Here is a 6,439-nt window from a genome sequence, read left to right as displayed (position 1 = left end):
TTCCAGTGGCCATTTGGTTGACCATGGCACGATCTAGACATCAAGGGGTATGGTGTAAACCAGGGCTAAGGGCCAGATGCCAACCGAGGTCCATCCCAAACCACCCAAAACCGAGGGACACATGCAGAATTCAAAGGGGTGAAGGTGCTGTTTTTGTTCTTTGATTTGAAAACCGATGCAACCATGGACCAAGCCTTGAAAGGCCAACTTGGTCACGTTTTAGACATCATAAGGAGATGTTCTAACCATGGCTATGACCCCTGGGGCAGCCAAGATCAGATTCATCCCACTTGACAGCAAGCTGCAAATTCGAAACTCGATATGACACTAAGGGAAGTGTTGCTGCCATTCGAGTTGCTGGGGGGAAAAGAGGCTTTAACCAATGGTCAAATCCCTTCTTAATACACTCTATATCAATCCTAGATGTAGCCTGGAGAGTCTGGACGTGAGCCAACCCCTGCAATCACTAAAACCTTGCACAAGGTGGAACAAAATCTGTGCAGAATTTTCAATAATGGTGCTGTCAAAAATTTTGGTTTTTGGCTATCAAACCATAATCATGTAATGTTTAAAAATCATATTATGACTTGATTGAAGAGTCAAGGAAAATATACACATGCCTGAAATTTGTTTTGAAGAAAACAAACAAACGAGACGAACACGGCACGACGGAGTCGGATTTTTTTTTCTTTTCTTATTGTCTTGTTGGAAGCTCTCGATGATGCTGCTGCTCACACACGATTTTTCTGCTATTTTACTGATATTTTCGAATGAGGGAAGGGTAGGGAGTGTTAAGGAATGAAGGGGGAAAGATACAAGGAAAAATGGAGAAGGCAAGTCATACATTTAGATGCTAGGTACAAAGAATATGTTGATTGTCAATCCCATGGTCCCCTCCACAATGCTGCACGTGAATTGTGCTGAGTGATGACCGAAATGAGCTTCTAGAATGCAAGATGAGGTATTGCTTAAATTATTAATTATAGGTGATAAAAAAAAAAGAATGAGGGAGTTAATATACCAAGAAGGTTATGGAAGGGTAGTCTAGAATGGAGAGTTGTCAACATAATTAAATTGCTTAAGGGGTGGCCGAAATTATCTAATAAAAATGAAGGTAAAAAAAATGTTGCTTCAATCTTGCATTTTAAATTCTTTAAAGTTTTAACCACTTATTAAGTTTTTTTTAATAAATTAAATTGGAATCACAAGTGTGCATGGTATGATTTGTCTAACAATTTATTATTAAAATGTTAGGTTATAATTTCTTGAGTATATCAGGCCTAGATTAATTTATTTCAATTGACTACACCTTTTAATTTAGGATTTAATTAACTATTGAACATCAGATAATTAATTAATAACTTAAGTCTAATCAATTAAATAAAATCCTAAAACATTATTTATCATTAAAATAAATTATTTATTGGCTTAAATTAAATTTAGGAATATTTTCTTATTATTAATCTTATCTCAAATCTCCAAACTCCGGTCCGGCCTCACATATTTAACCAAAAATATAAAACTAAACTTCTATGATTTAAAATCAATGATCATGACTTAAAATTAATTAAATACTAAAAAAAATTAAATAAATAAAATCGGTTTAATTTAAATAATAGTAATTATGCATGGCTTATACGTAATCGGGCTCTACAATACTCTTGGAACTCGGCAGTCAAGTACTCACTACCTCGATCCGATAAAAGTGACTTGATGCTTCGTCCCAACTATTTCTCTACTTCATTTATGAATTCTTTGACTTTATAAAGGCTTCAGATTTGTATTCCATCAAATACACATACCCATACCTCGAAAAATATTGGTAAAGGTTATGAAGTAGGCATGTCCATGCTTAGTGGTGATGCTAAGTGGACCGCACACATCGGTATGGATCAAATACAATAATCCTTTGGCTCGCTCCACGTGGTCCTTAAAGGGAATTTTGGCCATATTTCCTTTTAGACATTATTCACAAGTTGTGAGATAATTAATATCAGACATATCAAATATGTCTTCTCCCACTAGCTTGTTCAACCTTCTTAGGGAAATATGTCTTAATCGAGCATGCCATAATTGTGCCGAATTTAGAGTATCTTGTTTTGTCTTGTTTGTTGTTGTTATTGCTTGGACATTGTTTAGTGGAATATCTTTCAATTTTAGGTTATAGAGATCTTTTTCAAGTTCACTCGTACCAATCAAACATTCATTCTCACAAATGTTGCAAACACATTTGCTAAATCAACAAGAATTGAAATGGAAACAATGTTTTTCACCAAATCAGGTACAAATAAAACATATCTCAAAATTAACTTAAAATCAGTGTTTAACAATAAGTAAACATCTCCTATGGCCTTGGTAGCAACTTTTGCTCCATTGCCCATCCTCAAGAAGGTTTCACATTCCCTAAGTCTCCTACTTCTTCCCATCACCTGTAAATCATTATAGAGATCTGAGCCACAGTCGGTATCTTATACCCAAGAAGTAGAGTTAATTGAAATGTTTACTTCAATGTAGAACATAGCATTTCTAGAACCTTTATGGGCAAGATATTCTCTCCAGTTACGCATCCAATGTCCAGGCTTCTTGTAGTGATGACAGGCATCAACAGTCTTGTCAGTCCTAACTGGTATGACTGCCATAGCGGGACTCGAAGATTGCCTCTTCAAGGGCACGTTCTTCTTGGGACATTGGAAAGAATGCTTCTTTCCCTTCCCATGTGGACCACTCTTCGTACCTGATGAAGAACCCACATAAAGAACCGACTCTTTCTCGATGGTGGACTCAAACGTAACAAGCATATTCACCAACTCATCAAGGGTAGGCTCTAGCTTGTTCATGTTGAAATTCACCACAAAAGGATCAAATAAGCTAGGCAATGGCAAGAGCAACACATCAGTGGTCAACTCCGATGGCAACACAAGATCCATGCCAATGAGCTTGTCCACAAGCCCAATCAACTTTAGACCATGCTCATGAACCGAAGCCACATCTCGCATGCGTAAAGTGATTAGCTCCTTGACGGTCTCATGCATAATATGTCGTGTTTTCTCACCAAAGAGCTCTTTGAGATGCATATGAATGTCAGCAGCACTTTTTGCATCCTCAAAATGCCTCTGCAGCTCATCATTCTTAGTAGCCTTCATATAACATTTGGCTCGCAAGTCATGGTCACACCAATTCTTGTAAGTCTGCAATTTCTCAAGAATGCATCTAGTCACAGCCTCAACAAGGGGCGACTCAGTGAGTGTATGTACCATCCTTTCTGAATTCAAGACGATTTTAGGTTTCTTAGCCAATTGAGGTAATTAAGTCCAGCCAAAATTTGTTTGTCATGTATAGCAGATAACGGGTTATGTATCGAAGACATTGTGAAATTTTTATTGAAAAATAATAAAAAATAAAAGTTAATGACTATTTTACAATATTTAATAAGATATAAAGTATGGACTTTTTCTTCATAAATTTTCACTTCCACTGTTTTTGACATTTTTCACTACCCTCCAGTGAAAACGGGAAACTTCTTTCCTCAGTAGGTACGTAAGGTCCAATTAGCAAATTATGATTTCGAATAATATCAGCCAATCAAAATTCCTAAAATGTAGTTTCAATTGCATCTTCATGCAACCCTCTACGTAAACTTTTGTCTCACATTTGAATAGGATCCAATAATATGAAGTCGTTCATCTTTACGTGTCAAGCTTTACCCATAGATGTTGAACCTTAATGAATGGTTGCCATAAGTTCCCTCAATAATATGAGCCGAAATCATGAGATTTCCACGTAGTTCACATCACGATGTCAATGGATGGCACAACTTTCCGACTTCCAGGGCTCCCCAATAATATGAGCCGAGCACTGAGCACGAGTAGCGTTCATCATGCATCCATTGTCGATGGAAAACATGAAAATTATAAACACCATTATAATTCCTCTTTTCGAGCTTGATATTAATTCTTAATCTTATTTAAAATGAGGGTTTTGTAATTTGAAAATGTCTCATCATTAATTTTATTTAAAATCTCTCCATGTTTGATCGTATGTTTGCCAGATTCATGCAACTTAGTTATAATAATAATAATAATAATAATAATAATAATAATAATAATAATAATAATAATAATAATAATGCACATACTCATTATTTATAATACATAATGCATATATTATAAACAGTAAACTAACATAATGATCAATCGCCCCAACACTAATGGCCCATGTGAGCCAAAAGGGCCTACGTCCAATACTAGGAAATGCACGGGATGCAAATGCATAATTACATAAGCTTTCAATATTTACATGTCTTGGTTCTTCATAATCATCAAGGCCCACCATCTTTCAATCTTGATCTTTCACTATATTAATATTTACAATTAAATATCCATGGCAAATAGTGATACATCTCATGTGGTGGGAACGAGCTAGAAACCAAGCCCACTTATAAATTGATAATTATTACAACAATTCAACATAAGATATCATAGCATACACCTAGCAAATTGGGATTGGGCTTTTGATCATCTTTTATGCATAATATCACATAACATACACCATCAATTAATTATCACAGTAATCAATCGATCCAGTATTATATATCTTGATCCAATTACTAATCGCAACTATTATAAATTAAATCAACAAAGTCAACAAACTCTTTTGTTTACTTTATAATTAATTTATAAACGAATTTCTTGTAAATCAAAATTTACTATAAATAATTAAAGTCTAACTTCAATTATTTAATTTACGAGAGAATATACACATATTTTGTAAATTTAAACTTGAGGGCTCATGATACTTTCGTATCCCAAAACATTTTTGCAAACTTTAGCCTTCATCGTCGTTGTCGGAGCTCCGTCGCCGAATTCCGGCCAACACATTTTTTTTCTATTAAAATGTTGGGGTGTTTCGGGGGCTGCCCTTGGCAGCACTCGGGAAGCAATCATGCACCCAAAACAACTACAAAATCGTCCCTCGATTCGTTGTTTCGATTTCTAATGCGGTTAGAAATAGGTTCTCAATATTATATCATTTATTTGCTACACAAAAAGTGACCTAAGATTTGATACCACTTGTTGGGGATCGGTTACAGGTGCCCGAAATGCGCAACAGAAGTTTTATAATAGCATTTTACATGAGCAAAAATGGAGCACCCCTCACTAGTGTGTAGCAAATACAAAAACACAAACATACATAGTGTGTTTTAGGATTTTACCTATCAATCACAAGGATTGATGATGGCTCCAACTAAGTTGTTAAATAACTTAGCTCTTCAATGTGTAGAAAAATCTACAAGCATCCCTTGAACACACCTTGCTCAAAATCAAGCCCATCACCAGCAAGCTAGAACCACTTTACACTTTCATTAGGACATGTCAGGCATTTTAATTAAGAAATATGCAATGAATTCATCAAATGAAGAAGCAAATTTTTGGAAGAAAAAAGGCTCAAAATTTCGGCTAAGAAGGGAGGAGAGAAAGGGGGAGCTTTTTTTTTTTTTTTTTTTTTTTTGCGTTGGTTCTTTAAAAAATGATACAAAAGGTGTTGTGTATTTCAAATGCATGCTAGCCTTTAATTTGAAAAAAATTGACTCCAACCTTTCACCTCCCTAGCATGTTATTTGGGCTTGTAACATGTACAATGCTCATGGACTATTATTTTAATATTTAAAATACATTTGGGATTAATTAAATTTTACTTGAATTTATTCAAGTCTATTAACTGAATAATTATTTCCGTTTGGAGTCTACAAGACTCAATGCTATTTAATTAATTCATGTATTGTATTAGTTCAACACTTGAATTAATTTAATTATTAGGACTCTACTAGGTACACTATTGTTTAATTACTTCAACACTTGATTTAATTTAATTAAGTCCATAACAATGTTCATGAAAATGACAATTTTCAATACATTCTTTATTTGGCCAATTTTTAATTTAGGAACACTTCTATTAATTAAAATTTACATTCCCCTTATAGAAGTCATAATTCTAATTTTCCTTGTGCTTATGAACTCTTTTATAAGTCGTTCAACACATTGAACTAATTTCCTTCTCAACGAGATCTAGAAAGCTAGTACTTATGTGGCTCTAAATAGCTCATTGATACAACTAGCAGTAGTTTCACATCTCAATGTGATTTATGACTAAACATGTCCTTATATCAGCATACCTCAGTTGCTCCATTTTTGTAATGTACCGTACTTTTAAAATATTTAAAATTTACGGAAAAATAAAAATTTTCTTAGATATGAAGTAAACCTTCAAGTTTCGATTAAAATAAACCGTGCATCCAAAATATTTGCAATAAAAAGATCACAAATAAAGTTTTCTAAAAATACTTGTTCAAACAACGTGAAGAAATCTCGTAAAAGTCAGAGTATTAAAATCATAATGCATAAAATCTTAAGACATTGGCGGTCCTCAGGTTTAGCCTCCT

The sequence above is a fragment of the Primulina eburnea genome, chromosome 4 (assembly GCF_022965805.1).
Source record: "Primulina eburnea isolate SZY01 chromosome 4, ASM2296580v1, whole genome shotgun sequence".
NCBI classification, from domain to species: domain Eukaryota; kingdom Viridiplantae; phylum Streptophyta; class Magnoliopsida; order Lamiales; family Gesneriaceae; genus Primulina; species Primulina eburnea.
The sequence above is the reverse complement of the archived record's forward strand: the minus strand, read 5'-3'. Positions refer to the sequence as shown.